The 24807-nt window shown below is 41.4% G+C and overlaps 1 long non-coding RNA gene across 1 annotated transcript in view; it reads right to left on the bottom strand.

The window, feature by feature from the left end:
* LOC130049995 (uncharacterized) overlaps window positions 1-24807 on the bottom strand; it is a 30357-nt gene that overhangs the window by 919 nt on the left and 4631 nt on the right. Inside the window, exons 2-10 of the long non-coding RNA XR_008798340.1 lie at window positions 21477-21627; window positions 18172-18322; window positions 16122-16272; window positions 12773-12923; window positions 10725-10875; window positions 7377-7527; window positions 5324-5474; window positions 3276-3426; window positions 1224-1374 (exon numbers count right to left, since the gene is read on the bottom strand). This is a non-coding gene — a long non-coding RNA (uncharacterized LOC130049995). The remainder of the gene's footprint in view (window positions 1-1223; window positions 1375-3275; window positions 3427-5323; window positions 5475-7376; window positions 7528-10724; window positions 10876-12772; window positions 12924-16121; window positions 16273-18171; window positions 18323-21476; window positions 21628-24807) is intronic.

Genomic DNA, 24807 nt, shown 5'->3' on the forward strand with positions numbered 1-24807 from the left:
CCTGCGTAATTGAACTTTGACCCCTTACGGAGTTATTTGACCTTTTGCAGAAATCATTGTTAGCACTTCTACTTTGTAACCGTAAATGATAGGAGGATGAAACCTTTTCTAAAACATAGAGGGTAATTAGTAGAAGCGAAGAATTTCAAATGAAGGGATTCAGTGTCCCCTAAAGGGAGTTAATGCCCCCTCATGTTTTGCGATTTGTCCCCTACAAATTGACGACTCCTAAAGTCTTCGTCGTAGAGAGACGGAACCCACTGGGACGGGTTGGGTGACCTTGACCTTGAAAAAGTAGGTCAAGGTCAAAGGTCAAGGTCATCCAGAATGGCCAGAAAATGGCACTTTTTATACGCTCTTTCACGCTTCAGATAGCATCGAAATATCACATGGGTCAGCATGGAATTCTGGACCGGTCTCGGAATCCTGAATTACAACTCTGAACTTTGACCGCTCTGCGAAAGGCGGCGACTTAACGTCGAAAACCCCGTTATCGCTACTCCCACTAGACCGCAAGTATTGGAGAGGCGAGACCTTCGCCGACGAATTCCAGATGAAACGCTCTCGCACAGAAAAGTTGACCGAGGGAAACCGAGAACCCCGAAGCACGGTTCTCGCCCCCGAAAGTCTCCGACGTCGTCGTTCGAGCCCACAACTTCTTCACGGATGTAGATAGGGATGCGGGACCACTTAAACGAAGCCCCGTGACCTCTCTGACCTTCAAAATGAGGTCAAGGTCAAAGGTCAAGGTCACACTTTCTCCCCCATGTGTTTTTGAGGTTTGACCTTGAAAGTGGGTCAAGGTCAAAGGTCAAGGTCACGCATCCAGGGGCCAGTCTCCACGAGTAAGGCCAACCCACCCATCACGCCTGTCGTCCCCAAGGAAGAAATCCCCCACCCTTCAAGTGATCTGATTGTGATCAGCTGTTTCAATACACTATTTTGACCGGTCTCATGCCATGCAACAATTACAGGATTCTAGCTAATCTGACCTACACCTACACATCTGACCTACACCCACTTCTTCCATTTCTTGACTGTCTTGTCAATCAAACATGAATTCCATTTACATTCATGGAAAGACATAGGCCAGATTCAATTGTCTGCCTGCATCAACATAAAGACTAAGTTGTTTTTTTTTATAATGATGATGCAACTTTACTTGACAGTTGAACTCATTGACATTCCATCCCGACTGTCATTGTAAACAAATAAACACTTACCTGCAGGATCAGATGGGATGCAGTACTCCTATTCTCCGTTCAGATATCCTACATGCACTCAGACACTTTCTAATGGTCACCGGCCGCCATTTTGGTTGTTTGTTGTCAAAGCCTATCAATCCGTATATGCATGCCTCCTTGGGTGAAATGACTGAAAGACATTGTCTCCGTGAATTAGAACACATAGGATGAGCCATTACAAACTGTATATTCAATTCCACAATCCACAACACACACGGTCAAATCCAGTGCATCTTCACAACATCTGACAACATGAGGCTTGTATAGACTCCCAGCATGCACCAGCAGTTACTACAATCTAGGAAAATGGCACATCCGGTTTCTTTGCACCTCCAAATATCACATCTAACAGGTCTAAAGTCACCCCAAACACCTGCACAAGTCCCATTACACTTTTACCTGATATGTGCATATGTGCTGGCTACCCAACACCCACACCCCTTTTCTCCCTCAAATTTGAGGGGTACTTAATGCGAAACCAAGCATTGAACACACCTCAACACTCAAATTTAGGCGGCAAATTTGAATTTCTTTTCTAGCCAAATCAATTTTTTTTTTTTTTTTTTTGGGTGAGGGTGGGATGGGGTAGGGGGGGGGGGCTTTTAGCATTTCAACACTACTGAAAAACCACTAGAAGGTGGGAAGCCCTCTAATTGTTCGCGAACAATTAGGATCACTAGTTATTATTATTATTATTATTATTATTATTATTATTTTCCTGCCGTCAAAAAAAATCTTCGTCTTAAGACTTATCGAAAAACTTTATAGTCCATCATATAGTACTTCTTGAAAAACGAATACAGTTCACCCTGCGTAATTGAACTTTGACCCCTTACGGAGTTATTTGACCTTTTGCAGAAATCATTGTTAGCACTTCTACTTTGTAACCGTAAATGATAGGAGGATGAAACCTTTTCTAAAACATAGAGGGTAATTAGTAGAAGCGAATAATTTCAAATGAAGGGATTCAGTGTCCCCTAAAGGGAGTTAATGCCCCCTCATGTTTTGCGATTTGTCCCCTACAAATTGACGACTCCTAAAGTCTTCGTCGTAGAGAGACGGAACCCACTGGGACGGGTTGGGTGACCTTGACCTTGAAAAAGTAGGTCAAGGTCAAAGGTCAAGGTCATCCAGAATGGCCAGAAAATGGCACTTTTTATACGCTCTTTCACGCTTCAGATAGCATCGAAATATCACATGGGTCAGCATGGAATTCTGGACCGGTCTCGGAATCCTGAATTACAACTCTGAACTTTGACCGCTCTGCGAAAGGCGGCGACTTAACGTCGAAAACCCCGTTATCGCTACTCCCACTAGACCGCAAGTATTGGAGAGGCGAGACCTTCGCCGACGAATTCCAGATGAAACGCTCTCTCACAGAAAAGTTGACCGAGGGAAACCGAGAACCCCGAAGCACGGTTCTCGCCCCCGAAAGTCTCCGACGTCGTCGTTCGAGCCCACAACTTCTTCACGGATGTAGATAGGGATGCGGGACCACTTAAACGAAGCCCCGTGACCTCTCTGACCTTCAAAATGAGGTCAAGGTCAAAGGTCAAGGTCACACTTTCTCCCCCATGTGTTTTTGAGGTTTGACCTTGAAAGTGGGTCAAGGTCAAAGGTCAAGGTCACGCATCCAGGGGCCAGTCTCCACGAGTAAGGCCAACCCACCCATCACGCCTGTCGTCCCCAAGGAAGAAATCCCCCACCCTTCAAGTGATCTGATTGTGATCAGCTGTTTCAATACACTATTTTGACCGGTCTCATGCCATGCAACAATTACAGGATTCTAGCTAATCTGACCTACACCTACACATCTGACCTACACCCACTTCTTCCATTTCTTGACTGTCTTGTCAATCAAACATGAATTCCATTTACATTCATGAAAAGACATAGGCCAGATTCAATTGTCTGCCTGCATCAACATAAAGACTAAGTTGTTTTTTTTTATAATGATGATGCAACTTTACTTGACAGTTGAACTCATTGACATTCCATCCCGACTGTCATTGTAAACAAATAAACACTTACCTGCAGGATCAGATGGGATGCAGTACTCCTATTCTCCGTTCAGATATCCTACATGCACTCAGACACTTTCTAATGGTCACCGGCCGCCATTTTGGTTGTTTGTTGTCAAAGCCTATCAATCCGTATATGCATGCCTCCTTGGGTGAAATGACTGAAAGACATTGTCTCCGTGAATTAGAACACATAGGATGAGCCATTACAAACTGTATATTCAATTCCACAATCCACAACACACACGGTCAAATCCAGTGCATCTTCACAACATCTGACAACATGAGGCTTGTATAGACTCCCAGCATGCACCAGCAGTTACTACAATCTAGGAAAATGGCACATCCGGTTTCTTTGCACCTCCAAATATCACATCTAACAGGTCTAAAGTCACCCCAAACACCTGCACAAGTCCCATTACACTTTTACCTGATATGTGCATATGTGCTGGCTACCCAACACCCACACCCCTTTTCTCCCTCAAATTTGAGGGGTACTTAATGCGAAACCAAGCATTGAACACACCTCAACACTCAAATTTAGGCGGCAAATTTGAATTTCTTTTCTAGCCAAATCAATTTTTTTTTTTTTTTTGGGTGAGGGTGGGATGGGGTAGGGGGGGGGGCTTTTAGCATTTCAACACTACTGAAAAACCACTAGAAGGTGGGAAGCCCTCTAATTGTTCGCGAACAATTAGGATCACTAGTTATTATTATTATTATTATTATTATTATTATTATTTTCCTGCCGTCAAAAAAAATCTTCGTCTTAAGACTTATCGAAAAACTTTATAGTCCATCATATAGTACTTCTTGAAAAACGAATACAGTTCACCCTGCGTAATTGAACTTTGACCCCTTACGGAGTTATTTGACCTTTTGCAGAAATCATTGTTAGCACTTCTACTTTGTAACCGTAAATGATAGGAGGATGAAACCTTTTCTAAAACATAGAGGGTAATTAGTAGAAGCGAAGAATTTCAAATGAAGGGATTCAGTGTCCCCTAAAGGGAGTTAATGCCCCCTCATGTTTTGCGATTTGTCCCCTACAAATTGACGACTCCTAAAGTCTTCGTCGTAGAGAGACGGAACCCACTGGGACGGGTTGGGTGACCTTGACCTTGAAAAAGTAGGTCAAGGTCAAAGGTCAAGGTCATCCAGAATGGCCAGAAAATGGCACTTTTTATACGCTCTTTCACGCTTCAGATAGCATCGAAATATCACATGGGTCAGCATGGAATTCTGGACCGGTCTCGGAATCCTGAATTACAACTCTGAACTTTGACCGCTCTGCGAAAGGCGGCGACTTAACGTCGAAAACCCCGTTATCGCTACTCCCACTAGACCGCAAGTATTGGAGAGGCGAGACCTTCGCCGACGAATTCCAGATGAAACGCTCTCTCACAGAAAAGTTGACCGAGGGAAACCGAGAACCCCGAAGCACGGTTCTCGCCCCCGAAAGTCTCCGACGTCGTCGTTCGAGCCCACAACTTCTTCACGGATGTAGATAGGGATGCGGGACCACTTAAACGAAGCCCCGTGACCTCTCTGACCTTCAAAATGAGGTCAAGGTCAAAGGTCAAGGTCACACTTTCTCCCCCATGTGTTTTTGAGGTTTGACCTTGAAAGTGGGTCAAGGTCAAAGGTCAAGGTCACGCATCCAGGGGCCAGTCTCCACGAGTAAGGCCAACCCACCCATCACGCCTGTCGTCCCCAAGGAAGAAATCCCCCACCCTTCAAGTGATCTGATTGTGATCAGCTGTTTCAATACACTATTTTGACCGGTCTCATGCCATGCAACAATTACAGGATTCTAGCTAATCTGACCTACACCTACACATCTGACCTACACCCACTTCTTCCATTTCTTGACTGTCTTGTCAATCAAACATGAATTCCATTTACATTCATGAAAAGACATAGGCCAGATTCAATTGTCTGCCTGCATCAACATAAAGACTAAGTTGTTTTTTTTTATAATGATGATGCAACTTTACTTGACAGTTGAACTCATTGACATTCCATCCCGACTGTCATTGTAAACAAATAAACACTTACCTGCAGGATCAGATGGGATGCAGTACTCCTATTCTCCGTTCAGATATCCTACATGCACTCAGACACTTTCTAATGGTCACCGGCCGCCATTTTGGTTGTTTGTTGTCAAAGCCTATCAATCCGTATATGCATGCCTCCTTGGGTGAAATGACTGAAAGACATTGTCTCCGTGAATTAGAACACATAGGATGAGCCATTACAAACTGTATATTCAATTCCACAATCCACAACACACACGGTCAAATCCAGTGCATCTTCACAACATCTGACAACATGAGGCTTGTATAGACTCCCAGCATGCACCAGCAGTTACTACAATCTAGGAAAATGGCACATCCGGTTTCTTTGCACCTCCAAATATCACATCTAACAGGTCTAAAGTCACCCCAAACACCTGCACAAGTCCCATTACACTTTTACCTGATATGTGCATATGTGCTGGCTACCCAACACCCACACCCCTTTTCTCCCTCAAATTTGAGGGGTACTTAATGCGAAACCAAGCATTGAACACACCTCAACACTCAAATTTAGGCGGCAAATTTGAATTTCTTTTCTAGCCAAATCAATTTTTTTTTTTTTTTTTTTTGGGTGAGGGTGGGATGGGGTAGGGGGGGGGGGCTTTTAGCATTTCAACACTACTGAAAAACCACTAGAAGGTGGGAAGCCCTCTAATTGTTCGCGAACAATTAGGATCACTAGTTATTATTATTATTATTATTATTATTATTATTATTTTCCTGCCGTCAAAAAAAATCTTCGTCTTAAGACTTATCGAAAAACTTTATAGTCCATCATATAGTACTTCTTGAAAAACGAATACAGTTCACCCTGCGTAATTGAACTTTGACCCCTTACGGAGTTATTTGACCTTTTGCAGAAATCATTGTTAGCACTTCTACTTTGTAACCGTAAATGATAGGAGGATGAAACCTTTTCTAAAACATAGAGGGTAATTAGTAGAAGCGAAGAATTTCAAATGAAGGGATTCAGTGTCCCCTAAAGGGAGTTAATGCCCCCTCATGTTTTGCGATTTGTCCCCTACAAATTGACGACTCCTAAAGTCTTCGTCGTAGAGAGACGGAACCCACTGGGACGGGTTGGGTGACCTTGACCTTGAAAAAGTAGGTCAAGGTCAAAGGTCAAGGTCATCCAGAATGGCCAGAAAATGGCACTTTTTATACGCTCTTTCACGCTTCAGATAGCATCGAAATATCACATGGGTCAGCATGGAATTCTGGACCGGTCTCGGAATCCTGAATTACAACTCTGAACTTTGACCGCTCTGCGAAAGGCGGCGACTTAACGTCGAAAACCCCGTTATCGCTACTCCCACTAGACCGCAAGTATTGGAGAGGCGAGACCTTCGCCGACGAATTCCAGATGAAACGCTCTCTCACAGAAAAGTTGACCGAGGGAAACCGAGAACCCCGAAGCACGGTTCTCGCCCCCGAAAGTCTCCGACGTCGTCGTTCGAGCCCACAACTTCTTCACGGATGTAGATAGGGATGCGGGACCACTTAAACGAAGCCCCGTGACCTCTCTGACCTTCAAAATGAGGTCAAGGTCAAAGGTCAAGGTCACACTTTCTCCCCCATGTGTTTTTGAGGTTTGACCTTGAAAGTGGGTCAAGGTCAAAGGTCAAGGTCACGCATCCAGGGGCCAGTCTCCACGAGTAAGGCCAACCCACCCATCACGCCTGTCGTCCCCAAGGAAGAAATCCCCCACCCTTCAAGTGATCTGATTGTGATCAGCTGTTTCAATACACTATTTTGACCGGTCTCATGCCATGCAACAATTACAGGATTCTAGCTAATCTGACCTACACCTACACATCTGACCTACACCCACTTCTTCCATTTCTTGACTGTCTTGTCAATCAAACATGAATTCCATTTACATTCATGAAAAGACATAGGCCAGATTCAATTGTCTGCCTGCATCAACATAAAGACTAAGTTGTTTTTTTTTATAATGATGATGCAACTTTACTTGACAGTTGAACTCATTGACATTCCATCCCGACTGTCATTGTAAACAAATAAACACTTACCTGCAGGATCAGATGGGATGCAGTACTCCTATTCTCCGTTCAGATATCCTACATGCACTCAGACACTTTCTAATGGTCACCGGCCGCCAGTTTGGTTGTTTGTTGTCAAAGCCTATCAATCCGTATATGCATGCCTCCTTGGGTGAAATGACTGAAAGACATTGTCTCCGTGAATTAGAACACATAGGATGAGCCATTACAAACTGTATATTCAATTCCACAATCCACAACACACACGGTCAAATCCAGTGCATCTTCACAACATCTGACAACATGAGGCTTGTATAGACTCCCAGCATGCACCAGCAGTTACTACAATCTAGGAAAATGGCACATCCGGTTTCTTTGCACCTCCAAATATCACATCTAACAGGTCTAAAGTCACCCCAAACACCTGCACAAGTCCCATTACACTTTTACCTGATATGTGCATATGTGCTGGCTACCCAACACCCACACCCCTTTTCTCCCTCAAATTTGAGGGGTACTTAATGCGAAACCAAGCATTGAACACACCTCAACACTCAAATTTAGGCGGCAAATTTGAATTTCTTTTCTAGCCAAATCAATTTTTTTTTTTTTTTTTTTTTGGGTGAGGGTGGGATGGGGTAGGGGGGGGGGGCTTTTAGCATTTCAACACTACTGAAAAACCACTAGAAGGTGGGAAGCCCTCTAATTGTTCGCGAACAATTAGGATCACTAGTTATTAGGGCTTTCCACCTTTCAGTGGAAAGTCCTATTGTTATTGTTCTGTTTATTATTATTATTATTATTATTATTATTATTATTATTTTCCTGCCGTCAAAAAAAATCTTCGTCTTAAGACTTTTCGAAAAACTTTATAGTCCATCATATAGTACTCCCTGAGAAACGAATACAGTTCACCCTGCCTAATTGACCTTTGACCCCTTACGGAGTTATTGGACCTTTCGCAGAAATCATTGTTAGCACTTCTACTTTGTAACCGTAAATGATAGAAGGATGAAACCTTTTCTAAAACATAGAGGGTAATTAGTAGAAGGGAAGAATTTAAAATGAAGGGATTCGGTGTCCCCTAAAGGGAGTTAATGCCTCTTTATGTTTTGCAATTTATTCGTAAAATATGTCGAGCTTGAGAACGGTTTGTCGTAGAGACATGGGACCAACTGGAATAGGATCGGTGACCTTTGACCTTGAAAATTAGGTCAAGGTCAAAGGTCAAGGTCATCAGAAAAGAGGAAAAAATAGCACTTTTTATACTCTCTTTCCTGCTTAAGATAGCGTTGAAATATTATATGGGTAAGTATTGACTTCTTGATTGGTTTTGATAGTATGCATTACAACTTTGAACTTTGACCCTTCTGTGAATTTCGGAGACTCGCGTCGAAAACCTTGTTATCGCTACTCCTACTTAACGGAAAGTCATAGAGACACGAAACCTTCGCTAATGAATTCACAGTAAAACCCTCTTGCAAAGAAAAAATAATCAAAGGGATACGAAAACCCTTAAGCATAGTTATTGCCCCTGAAAGTCTCCAATATCATTATCTAAGCCTATAACTTTTGTATTAATAGAGATAGAGACATAAGACCACTTGCATTAAGACCGATGATCTTTGACCTTCAAAATGAGGTCAAGGTCAAAGGTCAAGGTCATCATCAAAATTAATTTTTTTCCATTTTCAAGGTCTTTCAAAGTATTTTTAGCATTGAGAAGTTAACCGAAAGTAACCGAAAACCCCTAAACAAATTATTGACCCTGAATGTCTTGATTAACATTTTTTAAGCTTATAGCTTTTACATTAATATAGATAGAGACATGGAATCACTTGGATTAAGACCGATGACCTTTGACCTTCAAAATGAGGTCAAGGTCAAAGGTCAAGATCATTGAGAAAATTATTAAATTTTCTAAGTCGTTTTGAGTTTCGTACATCATCCTAAATATTCTTAAATATCTATCTTTAAATCATTGTAGGTGGAAAGCCCTCTAATTGTTCGCGAACAATTAGGATCACTAGTTATTATTATTATTATTATTATTATTATTATTTTCCTGCCGTCAAAAAAAATCTTCGTCTTAAGACTTATCGAAAAACTTTATAGTCCATCATATAGTACTTCTTGAAAAACGAATACAGTTCACCCTGCGTAATTGAACTTTGACCCCTTACGGAGTTATTTGACCTTTTGCAGAAATCATTGTTAGCACTTCTACTTTGTAACCGTAAATGATAGGAGGATGAAACCTTTTCTAAAACATAGAGGGTAATTAGTAGAAGCGAAGAATTTCAAATGAAGGGATTCAGTGTCCCCTAAAGGGAGTTAATGCCCCCTCATGTTTTGCGATTTGTCCCCTACAAATTGACGACTCCTAAAGTCTTCGTCGTAGAGAGACGGAACCCACTGGGACGGGTTGGGTGACCTTGACCTTGAAAAAGTAGGTCAAGGTCAAAGGTCAAGGTCATCCAGAATGGCCAGAAAATGGCACTTTTTATACGCTCTTTCACGCTTCAGATAGCATCGAAATATCACATGGGTCAGCATGGAATTCTGGACCGGTCTCGGAATCCTGAATTACAACTCTGAACTTTGACCGCTCTGCGAAAGGCGGCGACTTAACGTCGAAAACCCCGTTATCGCTACTCCCACTAGACCGCAAGTATTGGAGAGGCGAGACCTTCGCCGACGAATTCCAGATGAAACGCTCTCTCACAGAAAAGTTGACCGAGGGAAACCGAGAACCCCGAAGCACGGTTCTCGCCCCCGAAAGTCTCCGACGTCGTCGTTCGAGCCCACAACTTCTTCACGGATGTAGATAGGGATGCGGGACCACTTAAACGAAGCCCCGTGACCTCTCTGACCTTCAAAATGAGGTCAAGGTCAAAGGTCAAGGTCACACTTTCTCCCCCATGTGTTTTTGAGGTTTGACCTTGAAAGTGGGTCAAGGTCAAAGGTCAAGGTCACGCATCCAGGGGCCAGTCTCCACGAGTAAGGCCAACCCACCCATCACGCCTGTCGTCCCCAAGGAAGAAATCCCCCACCCTTCAAGTGATCTGATTGTGATCAGCTGTTTCAATACACTATTTTGACCGGTCTCATGCCATGCAACAATTACAGGATTCTAGCTAATCTGACCTACACCTACACATCTGACCTACACCCACTTCTTCCATTTCTTGACTGTCTTGTCAATCAAACATGAATTCCATTTACATTCATGAAAAGACATAGGCCAGATTCAATTGTCTGCCTGCATCAACATAAAGACTAAGTTGTTTTTTTTTATAATGATGATGCAACTTTACTTGACAGTTGAACTCATTGACATTCCATCCCGACTGTCATTGTAAACAAATAAACACTTACCTGCAGGATCAGATGGGATGCAGTACTCCTATTCTCCGTTCAGATATCCTACATGCACTCAGACACTTTCTAATGGTCACCGGCCGCCATTTTGGTTGTTTGTTGTCAAAGCCTATCAATCCGTATATGCATGCCTCCTTGGGTGAAATGACTGAAAGACATTGTCTCCGTGAATTAGAACACATAGGATGAGCCATTACAAACTGTATATTCAATTCCACAATCCACAACACACACGGTCAAATCCAGTGCATCTTCACAACATCTGACAACATGAGGCTTGTATAGACTCCCAGCATGCACCAGCAGTTACTACAATCTAGGAAAATGGCACATCCGGTTTCTTTGCACCTCCAAATATCACATCTAACAGGTCTAAAGTCACCCCAAACACCTGCACAAGTCCCATTACACTTTTACCTGATATGTGCATATGTGCTGGCTACCCAACACCCACACCCCTTTTCTCCCTCAAATTTGAGGGGTACTTAATGCGAAACCAAGCATTGAACACACCTCAACACTCAAATTTAGGCGGCAAATTTGAATTTCTTTTCTAGCCAAATCAATTTTTTTTTTTTTTGGGTGAGGGTGGGATGGGGTAGGGGGGGGGGGGCTTTTAGCATTTCAACACTACTGAAAAACCACTAGAAGGTGGGAAGCCCTCTAATTGTTCGCGAACAATTAGGATCACTAGTTATTATTATTATTATTATTATTATTATTATTATTTTCCTGCCGTCAAAAAAAATCTTCGTCTTAAGACTTATCGAAAAACTTTATAGTCCATCATATAGTACTTCTTGAAAAACGAATACAGTTCACCCTGCGTAATTGAACTTTGACCCCTTACGGAGTTATTTGACCTTTTGCAGAAATCATTGTTAGCACTTCTACTTTGTAACCGTAAATGATAGGAGGATGAAACCTTTTCTAAAACATAGAGGGTAATTAGTAGAAGCGAAGAATTTCAAATGAAGGGATTCAGTGTCCCCTAAAGGGAGTTAATGCCCCCTCATGTTTTGCGATTTGTCCCCTACAAATTGACGACTCCTAAAGTCTTCGTCGTAGAGAGACGGAACCCACTGGGACGGGTTGGGTGACCTTGACCTTGAAAAAGTAGGTCAAGGTCAAAGGTCAAGGTCATCCAGAATGGCCAGAAAATGGCACTTTTTATACGCTCTTTCACGCTTCAGATAGCATCGAAATATCACATGGGTCAGCATGGAATTCTGGACCGGTCTCGGAATCCTGAATTACAACTCTGAACTTTGACCGCTCTGCGAAAGGCGGCGACTTAACGTCGAAAACCCCGTTATCGCTACTCCCACTAGACCGCAAGTATTGGAGAGGCGAGACCTTCGCCGACGAATTCCAGATGAAACGCTCTCTCACAGAAAAGTTGACCGAGGGAAACCGAGAACCCCGAAGCACGGTTCTCGCCCCCGAAAGTCTCCGACGTCGTCGTTCGAGCCCACAACTTCTTCACGGATGTAGATAGGGATGCGGGACCACTTAAACGAAGCCCCGTGACCTCTCTGACCTTCAAAATGAGGTCAAGGTCAAAGGTCAAGGTCACACTTTCTCCCCCATGTGTTTTTGAGGTTTGACCTTGAAAGTGGGTCAAGGTCAAAGGTCAAGGTCACGCATCCAGGGGCCAGTCTCCACGAGTAAGGCCAACCCACCCATCACGCCTGTCGTCCCCAAGGAAGAAATCCCCCACCCTTCAAGTGATCTGATTGTGATCAGCTGTTTCAATACACTATTTTGACCGGTCTCATGCCATGCAACAATTACAGGATTCTAGCTAATCTGACCTACACCTACACATCTGACCTACACCCACTTCTTCCATTTCTTGACTGTCTTGTCAATCAAACATGAATTCCATTTACATTCATGAAAAGACATAGGCCAGATTCAATTGTCTGCCTGCATCAACATAAAGACTAAGTTGTTTTTTTTTATAATGATGATGCAACTTTACTTGACAGTTGAACTCATTGACATTCCATCCCGACTGTCATTGTAAACAAATAAACACTTACCTGCAGGATCAGATGGGATGCAGTACTCCTATTCTCCGTTCAGATATCCTACATGCACTCAGACACTTTCTAATGGTCACCGGCCGCCATTTTGGTTGTTTGTTGTCAAAGCCTATCAATCCGTATATGCATGCCTCCTTGGGTGAAATGACTGAAAGACATTGTCTCCGTGAATTAGAACACATAGGATGAGCCATTACAAACTGTATATTCAATTCCACAATCCACAACACACACGGTCAAATCCAGTGCATCTTCACAACATCTGACAACATGAGGCTTGTATAGACTCCCAGCATGCACCAGCAGTTACTACAATCTAGGAAAATGGCACATCCGGTTTCTTTGCACCTCCAAATATCACATCTAACAGGTCTAAAGTCACCCCAAACACCTGCACAAGTCCCATTACACTTTTACCTGATATGTGCATATGTGCTGGCTACCCAACACCCACACCCCTTTTCTCCCTCAAATTTGAGGGGTACTTAATGCGAAACCAAGCATTGAACACACCTCAACACTCAAATTTAGGCGGCAAATTTGAATTTCTTTTCTAGCCAAATCAATTTTTTTTTTTTTTTTTTTTTGGGTGAGGGTGGGATGGGGTAGGGGGGGGGGGGCTTTTAGCATTTCAACACTACTGAAAAACCACTAGAAGGTGGGAAGCCCTCTAATTGTTCGCGAACAATTAGGATCACTAGTTATTAGGGCTTTCCACCTTTCAGTGGAAAGTCCTATTGTTATTGTTCTGTTTATTATTATTATTATTATTATTATTATTATTATTATTTTCCTGCCGTCAAAAAAAATCTTCGTCTTAAGACTTTTCGAAAAACTTTATAGTCCATCATATAGTACTCCCTGAGAAACGAATACAGTTCACCCTGCCTAATTGACCTTTGACCCCTTACGGAGTTATTGGACCTTTCGCAGAAATCATTGTTAGCACTTCTACTTTGTAACCGTAAATGATAGAAGGATGAAACCTTTTCTAAAACATAGAGGGTAATTAGTAGAAGGGAAGAATTTAAAATGAAGGGATTCGGTGTCCCCTAAAGGGAGTTAATGCCTCTTTATGTTTTGCAATTTATTCGTAAAATATGTCGAGCTTGAGAACGGTTTGTCGTAGAGACATGGGACCAACTGGAATAGGATCGGTGACCTTTGACCTTGAAAATTAGGTCAAGGTCAAAGGTCAAGGTCATCAGAAAAGAGGAAAAAATAGCACTTTTTATACTCTCTTTCCTGCTTAAGATAGCGTTGAAATATTATATGGGTAAGTATTGACTTCTTGATTGGTTTTGATAGTATGCATTACAACTTTGAACTTTGACCCTTCTGTGAATTTCGGAGACTCGCGTCGAAAACCTTGTTATCGCTACTCCTACTTAACGGAAAGTCATAGAGACACGAAACCTTCGCTAATGAATTCACAGTAAAACCCTCTTGCAAAGAAAAAATAATCAAAGGGATACGAAAACCCTTAAGCATAGTTATTGCCCCTGAAAGTCTCCAATATCATTATCTAAGCCTATAACTTTTGTATTAATAGAGATAGAGACATAAGACCACTTGCATTAAGACCGATGATCTTTGACCTTCAAAATGAGGTCAAGGTCAAAGGTCAAGGTCATCATCAAAATTAATTTTTTTCCATTTTCAAGGTCTTTCAAAGTATTTTTAGCATTGAGAAGTTAACCGAAAGTAACCGAAAACCCCTAAACAAATTATTGACCCTGAATGTCTTGATTAACATTTTTTAAGCTTATAGCTTTTACATTAATATAGATAGAGACATGGAATCACTTGGATTAAGACCGATGACCTTTGACCTTCAAAATGAGGTCAAGGTCAAAGGTCAAGATCATTGAGAAAATTATTAAATTTTCTAAGTCGTTTTGAGTTTCGTACATCATCCTAAATATTCTTAAATATCTATCTTTAAATCATTGTAGGTGGAAAGCCCTCTAATTGTTCGCGAACAATTAGGATCACTAGTTATTATTATTATTATTATTATTATTATTATTTTCCTGCCGTCAAAAAAAATCTTCGTCTTAAGACTTATCGAAAAACTTTATAGTCCATCATATAGTACTTCTTGAAAAACGAATACAGTTCACCCTGCGTAATTGAACTTTGACCCCTTACGGAGTTATTTGACCTTTTGCAGAAATCATTGTTAGCACTTCTACTTTGTAACCGTAAATGATAGGAGGATGAAACCTTTTCTAAAACATAGAGGGTAATTAGTAGAAGCGAAGAATTTCAAATGAAGGGATTCAGTGTCCCCTAAAGGGAGTTAATGCCCCCTCATGTTTTGCGATTTGTCCCCTACAAATTGACGACTCCTAAAGTCTTCGTCGTAGAGAGACGGAACCCACTGGGACGGGTTGGGTGACCTTGACCTTGAAAAAGTAGGTCAAGGTCAAAGGTCAAGGTCATCCAGAATGGCCAGAAAATGGCACTTTTTATACGCTCTTTCACGCTTCAGATAGCATCGAAATATCACATGGGTCAGCATGGAATTCTGGACCGGTCTCGGAATCCTGAATTACAACTCTGAACTTTGACCGCTCTGCGAAAGGCGGCGACTTAACGTCGAAAACCCCGTTATCGCTACTCCCACTAGACCGCAAGTATTGGAGAGGCGAGACCTTCGCCGACGAATTCCAGATGAAACGCTCTCTCACAGAAAAGTTGACCGAGGGAAACCGAGAACCCCGAAGCACGGTTCTCGCCCCCGAAAGTCTCCGACGTCGTCGTTCGAGCCCACAACTTCTTCACGGATGTAGATAGGGATGCGGGACCACTTAAACGAAGCCCCGTGACCTCTCTGACCTTCAAAATGAGGTCAAGGTCAAAGGTCAAGGTCACACTTTCTCCCCCATGTGTTTTTGAGGTTTGACCTTGAAAGTGGGTCAAGGTCAAAGGTCAAGGTCACGCATCCAGGGGCCAGTCTCCACGAGTAAGGCCAACCCACCCATCACGCCTGTCGTCCCCAAGGAAGAAATCCCCCACCCTTCAAGTGATCTGATTGTGATCAGCTGTTTCAATACACTATTTTGACCGGTCTCATGCCATGCAACAATTACAGGATTCTAGCTAATCTGACCTACACCTACACATCTGACCTACACCCACTTCTTCCATTTCTTGACTGTCTTGTCAATCAAACATGAATTCCATTTACATTCATGAAAAGACATAGGCCAGATTCAATTGTCTGCCTGCATCAACATAAAGACTAAGTTGTTTTTTTTTATAATGATGATGCAACTTTACTTGACAGTTGAACTCATTGACATTCCATCCCGACTGTCATTGTAAACAAATAAACACTTACCTGCAGGATCAGATGGGATGCAGTACTCCTATTCTCCGTTCAGATATCCTACATGCACTCAGACACTTTCTAATGGTCACCGGCCGCCATTTTGGTTGTTTGTTGTCAAAGCCTATCAATCCGTATATGCATGCCTCCTTGGGTGAAATGACTGAAAGACATTGTCTCCGTGAATTAGAACACATAGGATGAGCCATTACAAACTGTATATTCAATTCCACAATCCACAACACACACGGTCAAATCCAGTGCATCTTCACAACATCTGACAACATGAGGCTTGTATAGACTCCCAGCATGCACCAGCAGTTACTACAATCTAGGAAAATGGCACATCCGGTTTCTTTGCACCTCCAAATATCACATCTAACAGGTCTAAAGTCACCCCAAACACCTGCACAAGTCCCATTACACTTTTACCTGATATGTGCATATGTGCTGGCTACCCAACACCCACACCCCTTTTCTCCCTCAAATTTGAGGGGTACTTAATGCGAAACCAAGCATTGAACACACCTCAACACTCAAATTTAGGCGGCAAATTTGAATTTCTTTTCTAGCCAAATCAATTTTTTTTTTTTTTTTGGGTGAGGGTGGGATGGGGTAGGGGGGGGGGGGCTTTTAGCATTTCAACACTACTGAAAAACCACTAGAAGGTGGGAAGCCCTCTAATTGTTCGCGAACAATTAGGATCACTAGTTATTATTATTATTATTATTATTATTATTATTATTTTCCTGCCGTCAAAAAAAATCTTCGTCTTAAGACTTATCGAAAAACTTTATAGTCCATCATATAGTACTTCTTGAAAAACGAATACAGTTCACCCTGCGTAATTGAACTTTGACCCCTTACGGAGTTATTTGACCTTTTGCAGAAATCATTGTTAGCACTTCTACTTTGTAACCGTAAATGATAGGAGGATGAAACCTTTTCTAAAACATAGAGGGTAATTAGTAGAAGCGAAGAATTTCAAATGAAGGGATTCAGTGTCCCCTAAAGGGAGTTAATGCCCCCTCATGTTTTGCGATTTGTCCCCTACAAATTGACGACTCCTAAAGTCTTCGTCGTAGAGAGACGGAACCCACTGGGACGGGTTGGGTGACCTTGACCTTGAAAAAGTAGGTCAAGGTCAAAGGTCAAGGTCATCCAGAATGGCCAGAAAATGGCACTTTTTATACGCTCTTTCACGCTTCAGATAGCATCGAAATATCACATGGGTCAGCATGGAATTCTGGACCGGTCTCGGAATCCTGAATTACAACTCTGAACTTTGACCGCTCTGCGAAAGGCGGCGACTTAACGTCGAAAACCCCGTTATCGCTACTCCCACTAGACCGCAAGTATTGGAGAGGCGAGACCTTCGCCGACGAATTCCAGATGAAACGCTCTCTCACAGAAAAGTTGACCGAGGGAAACCGAGAACCCCGAAGCACGGTTCTCGCCCCCGAAAGTCTCCGACGTCGTCGTTCGAGCCCACAACTTCTTCACGGATGTAGATAGGGATGCGGGACCACTTAAACGAAGCCCCGTGACCTCTCTGACCTTCAAAATGAGGTCAAGGTCAAAGGTCAAGGTCACACTTTCTCCCCCATGTGTTTTTGAGGTTTGACCTTGAAAGTGGGTCAAGGTCAAAGGTCAAGGTCACGCATCCAGGGGCCAGTCTCCACGAGTAAGGCCAACCCACCCATCACGCCTGTCGTCCCCAAGGAAGAAATCCCCCACCCTTCAAGTGATCTGATTGTGATCAGCTGTTTCAATACACTATTTTGACCGGTCTCATGCCATGCAACAATTACAGGATTCTAGCTAATCTGACCTACACCTACACATCTGACCTACACCCACTTCTTCCATTTCTTGACTGTCTTGTCAATCAAACATGAATTCCATTTACATTCATGAAAAGACATAGGCCAGATTCAATTGTCTGCCTGCATCAACATAAAGACTAAGTTGTTTTTTTTTATAATGATGATGCAACTTTACTTGACAGTTGAACTCATTGACATTCCATCCCGACTGTCATTGTAAACAAATAAACACTTACCTGCAGGATCAGATGGGATGCAGTACTCCTATTCTCCGTTCAGATATCCTACATGCACTCAGACACTTTCTAATGGTCACCGGCCGCCATTTTGGTTGTTTGTTGTCAAAGCCTATCAATCCGTATATGCATGCCTCCTTGGGTGAAATGACTGAAAGACATTGTCTCCGTGAATTAGAACACATAGGATGAGCCATTACAAACTGTATATTCAATTCCACAATCCACAACACACACGGTCAAATCCAGTGCATCTTCACAACATCTGACAACATGAGGCTTGTATAGACTCCCAGCATGCACCAGCAGTTACTACAATCTAGGAAAATGGCACATCCGGTTTCTTTGCACCTCCAAATATCACATCTAACAGGTCTAAAGTCACCCCAAACACCTGCACAAGTCCCATTACACTTTTACCTGATATGTGCATATGTGCTGGCTACCCAACACCCACACCCCTTTTCTCCCTCAAATTTGACGGGTACTTAATGCGAAACCAAGCATTGAACACACCTCAACACTCAAATTTAGGCGGCAAATTTGAATTTCTTTTCTAGCCAAATCAATTTTTTTTTTTGGGTGAGGGTGGGATGGGGTGGGGGGGGGGCTTTTAGCATTTCAACACTACTGAAAAACCGCTAGAAGGTGGGAAGCCCTCTAATTGTTCGCGAACAATTAGGATCACTAGTTATTAGGGCTTTCCACCTTTCAGTGGAAAGTCCTATTGTTATTGTTCTGTTTATTATTATTATTTTCCTGCCGTCAAAAAAATTTTTCGTCTTAAGACTTATCGAAAAACTTTATAGTCCATCATATAGTACTTTTTGAGAAACGAATACAGTTCACCCTGCGTAATTGAACTTTGACCCCTTACGGAGTTATTTGACCTTTCGCAGAAATCATTGTTAGCACTTCTACTTTGTAACCATAAATGATAGGAGGATGAAACCTTTTCTAAAACATAGAGGGTAATTAGTAGAAGCGAAGAATTTAAAATGAAGGGATTCGGTGTCCCCTAAGGGGAGTTAATGCCTCTCTATGTTTTGCGATTTATTCGTAAAACATGTCGAGCTTGAGCACAGTTTATCGTAGAGACATGGTACCAACTGGAATAGGATCGGTGACCTTTGACCTTGAAAATTAGGTCAAGGTCAAAGGTCAAGGTCATCAGAAAAGAGGAAAAAATAGCAATTTTTATACTCTTTTTCCTGCTTAAGATAGCGTTGAAATATTATATGGGTAAGTATTGACTTCTTGATTGGTTTTGATAGTATGCATTACAACTTTGAACTCTGACCCGTCTGTGAATTTCGGAGACTCGCGTCGAAAACCTTGTTATCGCTACTCCTACTTAACGGAAAGTCATAGAGACACGAAACCTTCGCTAATGAATTCACAGTAAAACCTTCTTGCAAAGAAAAAATAATCAAAGGGATACAAAAACCCTTAAGCATAGTTATTGCCCCTGAAAGTCTCCAATATCATTATCTAAGCCTATAACTTTTATATTAATATAGATAGAGACATGGGACCACTTGCATTAGAACCGATGACCTTTGACCTTCAAAATGAGGTCAAGGTCAAAGGTCAAGGTCATCATCAAAATTATTTTTTTTCCATTTTCAAGGTCTTTCAAAGTAGTTTTAGCATTGATAAGCTAACCGAAAGTAACCGAAAACCACTAAACAAATTATTGCCCCTGAATGTCTTGATTACCATTTTTTAAGCTTATAGCTATTACATTAATATAGATAGAGACATGGGATCACCTGCATTAAGAGCAAGGACCTTTGACCTTCAAAATGAGGTCAAGGTCAAAGGTCAAGGTAAACGTGAAAATTATTAATTTAAATTTTCTTGGTCATTTTGAGATTCGTACATCATCTTAGATATTTTTAAATATCTTTTTTTAAATCATTGTAGGTGGAAAGCCCTCTAATTGTTCGCGAACAATTAGGATCACTAGTTATTATTATTATTATTATTTTCCTGCCGTCAAAAAAAATGTTCGTCTTAAGACTTATCGAAAAACTTTAGAGTCCATCCTAGAGCACTTCTTGATAAACGAATACATTTCACCCTGCGTCATGGAACTTTGACCCCTTACAGAGTTATCGGACCTGTTAGCAGAAATCATTGTTATCACTACTCCTTTTTAACCGTAAAGGATAGGAGGATGAAACCTTTGCTGAAGCATAGAGGTCAATTAGTAGATGCGAAGAATTTCAAATGAAGGGATTCGGTGTCCCCTAAAGGGAGTTAATGCCCCCTCATGTTTTGCGATTTGTCCCCTACAAATTGACGACTCCTAAAGTCTTCGTCGTAGAGAGACGGAACCCACTGGGACGGGTTGGGTGACCTTGACCTTGAAAAAGTAGGTCAAGGTCAAAGGTCAAGGTCATCCAGAATGGCCAGAAAATGGCACTTTTTATACGCTCTTTCCCGCTTTAGATAGCATCGAAATATCACATGGGTCAGCATGGAATTCTGGACCGGTCTCGGAATCCTGAATTACAACTCTGAACTTTGACCGCTCTGCGAAAGGCGGCGACTTAACGTCGAAAACCCCGTTATCGCTACTCCCACTAGACCGCAAGTCGTGGAGAGGCGAGACCTTCGCCGACGAATTCCAGATGAAACGCTCTCGCACAGAGAAGTTGACCGAGGGAAACCGAGAACCCCGAAGCACGGTTCTCGCCCCCGAAAGTCTCCGACGTTGTCGTTCGAGCCCACAACTTCTTCACGGATGTAGATAGAGACGCGGGACCACTTAAACGAAGCCCCGTGACCTCTCTGACCTTCAAAATGAGGTCAAGGTCAAAGGTCAAGGTCACACTTTCTCCCCATGTGTTTTTGAGGTTTGACCTTGAAAGTGGGTCAAGGTCAAAGGTCAAGGTCACGCATCCAGGGGCCAGTCTCCACGAGTAAGGCCAACCCACCCATCACGCCTGTCGTCCCCAAGGAAGAAATCCCCCACCCTTCAAGTGATCTGATTGTGATCAGCTGTTTCAATACACTATTTTGACCGGTCTCATGCCATGCAACAATTACAGGATTCTAGCTAATCTGACCTACACCTACACATCTGACCTACACCCACTTCTTCCATTTCTTGACTGTCTTGTCAATCAAACATGAATTCCATTTACATTCATGAAAAGACATAGGCCAGATTCAATTGTCTGCCTGCATCAACATAAAGACTAAGTTGTTTTTTTTTATAATGATGATGCAACTTTACTTGACAGTTGAACTCATTGACATTCCATCCCGACTGTCATTGTAAACAAATAAACACTTACCTGCAGGATCAGATGGGATGCAGTACTCCTATTCTCCGTTCAGATATCCTACATGCACTCAGACACTTTCTAATGGTCACCGGCCGCCATTTTGGTTGTTTGTTGTCAAAGCCTATCAATCCGTATATGCATGCCTCCTTGGGTGAAATGACTGAAAGACATTGTCTCCGTGAATTAGAACACATAGGATGAGCCATTACAAACTGTATATTCAATTCCACAATCCACAACACACACGGTCAAATCCAGTGCATCTTCACAACATCTGACAACATGAGGCTTGTATAGACTCCCAGCATGCACCAGCAGTTACTACAATCTAGGAAAATGGCACATCCGGTTTCTTTGCACCTCCAAATATCACATCTAACAGGTCTAAAGTCACCCCAAACACCTGCACAAGTCCCATTACACTTTTACCTGATATGTGCCGGCTATGCAACACTCGCACCCTTTTTTTTCAAATATTTGACCGGTACTATCGTGCGAAACCAAGGCCTTAATCTCCAACACTACAACACTCAAGGCGGCAAATTTGAATTTCTTTTCAAGCCAAATCCATTTTTTTTTTGGTGAGGGTGGGGTGGGGTAGGGGGGGGGGCTTTTAGCATTTCAACACTACTGAAAAACCGCTAGAAGGTGGGAAGCCCTCTAATTGTTCGCGAACAATTAGGATCACTAGTTATTATTATTATTTTTCCTCCCCGTGATTTTGTGTTTCAAGATTTATCGAAAAGATTTATAGTCCATAAGAATGTACTCCTTAAAAGATTTTGGCAGTTCACCCTGCGTATATGAACTTTGACCCCTCAAGGAGTTATTTCCCCTTTTGCAATAAAAGCTTGTTATCGCTACTCCTCCGAAACCGTACACCGTAAAGATACCAAACCTTCACTAATGTCTTTGACTAGTCAAGGAGACTCTTCAATCTATTCATTGCGTAATGATTCTTCGACCCCTTTTATGAGTTATTGCCCCTGAAGGTTTTTGATTTTTACAAATAATTGAAAAAATTTAAAACCATTTATCTTAGAGACATGAGACCAACTGCATTAGAATCTTCATCCTTTGACCTTTTAATTTATGTCAAGGTCAAAGGTCAAGGTCATTCAAAATATGAGAAATTTAGCTCTTTTTATATCTCTTTTGTCTTTCAACATATACTACATATCATTGCATCTTTAGTATGTCCTTTTAAATCTATTATAAAGATTTAATTCCGGTACCCTAAGATTGACCCTTTTAAAAGTTATTGCCCTTTACAGTATTAACCTTGTTATCGCTACTCCTCTGAAACCATAGACCGTAGAGACACCAAACCTTCACCAATGTCTTCAACTATTCAAGGAGACTCTTCAATCTATTCATTGCAAAAAGATTCTTCGACCCCTTTTATGAGTTATTGCCCCTGAAAATTTTTGATTTTTGCAAATAATTGAAAAAAATTAAAACCATTTATCCTAGAGACATGGGACTAACTGCATTAGAATCTTCATCCTTTGACCTTTTAATTTATGTCAAGGTCAAAGGTCAAGGTCATTCAAAATATGAGAAATTTAGCTCTTTTTATATCTCTTTTGTCTTTCAACATATACTAAATATAATTGCATCTTTAGTATGTCCTTTTAAATCCATTATAAAGATTAAATTCCTGTACCTTAAGACTGACCCCTTTAAAAGTTATTGCCCCTTACAGAATTAACCTTGTTATCGCTACTCCTCTGAAACCATAGACCGTAGAGACACCAAACCTTCACCAATGTTTTCGACTAGTCAAGGAGACTCTTCAATTTATTCATTGCGAAAAGATTCTTCGACCCCTTTTATGAGTTATTGCCCCTGAAAATTTTTGATTTTTACAAATAATTAAATTTTTTTAAAACCATTTATCCTAGAGACATGGGACTAACTGCAATATAATCTTCATCCTTTGACCTTTTAATTTATGTCAAGGTCAAAGGTCAAGGTCATTCAAAATATGAGAATTTTAGCTTTTTTTTAATATCTCTTTTGTCTTTCAACATATACTACATATAATTGCATCTTTAGTATGTCCTTTTAAATGCATTTTAAAGATTTAATACCTGTACCTTAAAACTGACCCCTTTAAAAGTTATTGCCCCTTACAGTATTAACCATGTTATCGCTACTCCTTTGAAACCATAGACCATAGAGACACCAAACCTTCACCAATGTCTTCGGTTTCTCAAAGCAGAACTTCAACCTATTCAGTGTGAAAGGATCCGCTGACCCCTTATGTGAGTTATTGCCCTTTTATGTGTTTGTGCTAATCGTTAACTTTTAAATGGATAATCATAGAAACATGGGACCAACTGCAATGTGATCATTGACCTTTGACCTTGAATATTAGGTAAAGGTCAAAGGTCATGGTCACTTCAAATATTGAGAATTTAGCTCTTTTTATATCTCTTTTGTCTGTCAACATACATCATTTTCCATTACATCATTAGTATGTTCTTTTAAAACCAATTAAAACTTCTTTCTTGGCCCTTAAGCCGGTCTCCTTTAAAAATTATTGCCCATCTTACAAATAAAGCTTGTTATCATTAGTCCTTCGAAACCGTTAACCCTGGAAATACCAAACCTTAATCATTAACGTTTTGTACTGATTTAGTAGACTCTTCAATCTATTCAGTGTGAAAAGATTCACCAACCCCTTTAAATAGTTATGGCCCCTGAAAGTTTACATTAACTTGAAAGTTTTTTGGCCTCATTTGACCTACTGAAGAATGGATCAAGATTGAAGGTCAAGAAACAAATCCAGTAAAGGTGGAAAGACCTCTAATTGTTCGCGAACAATTAGGATTACTAGTTATTAGGTCTTTCCACCTTTCTGTGGAAAGACCTATTGATATTCTTCTGTTTATTATTATTATTATTATTATTATTATTTTTCCTCCCCGTGATTTTGAGTTTCAAGATTTATCGAAAAGATTTATAGTCCATAAGAATGTACTCCTTAAAAGATTTTGGCAGTTCACCCTGCGTATATGAACTTTGACCCCTCAAGGAGTTATTGCCCCTTTTGCAATAAAAGCTTGTTATCGCTACTCCTCCGAAACCGTACACCGTAAAGATACCAAACCTTCACCAATGTCTCCGACTAGTCAAGGAGACTCTTCAATCTATTCATTGCGAAATGATTCTTCGACCCCTTTTATGAGTTATTGCCCCTGAAAGTTTTTGATTTTTACAAATAATTGAAAAAATTTAAAACCATTTATCCTAGAGACATGGGACCAACTGCATTAGAATCTTCATCGTTTGACCTTTTGATTTATGTCAAGGTCAAAGGTCAAGGTCATTCAAA

Source organism: Ostrea edulis, chromosome 9 (assembly GCF_947568905.1).
Source record: "Ostrea edulis chromosome 9, xbOstEdul1.1, whole genome shotgun sequence".
In the NCBI taxonomy this organism is placed as follows: domain Eukaryota; kingdom Metazoa; phylum Mollusca; class Bivalvia; order Ostreida; family Ostreidae; genus Ostrea; species Ostrea edulis.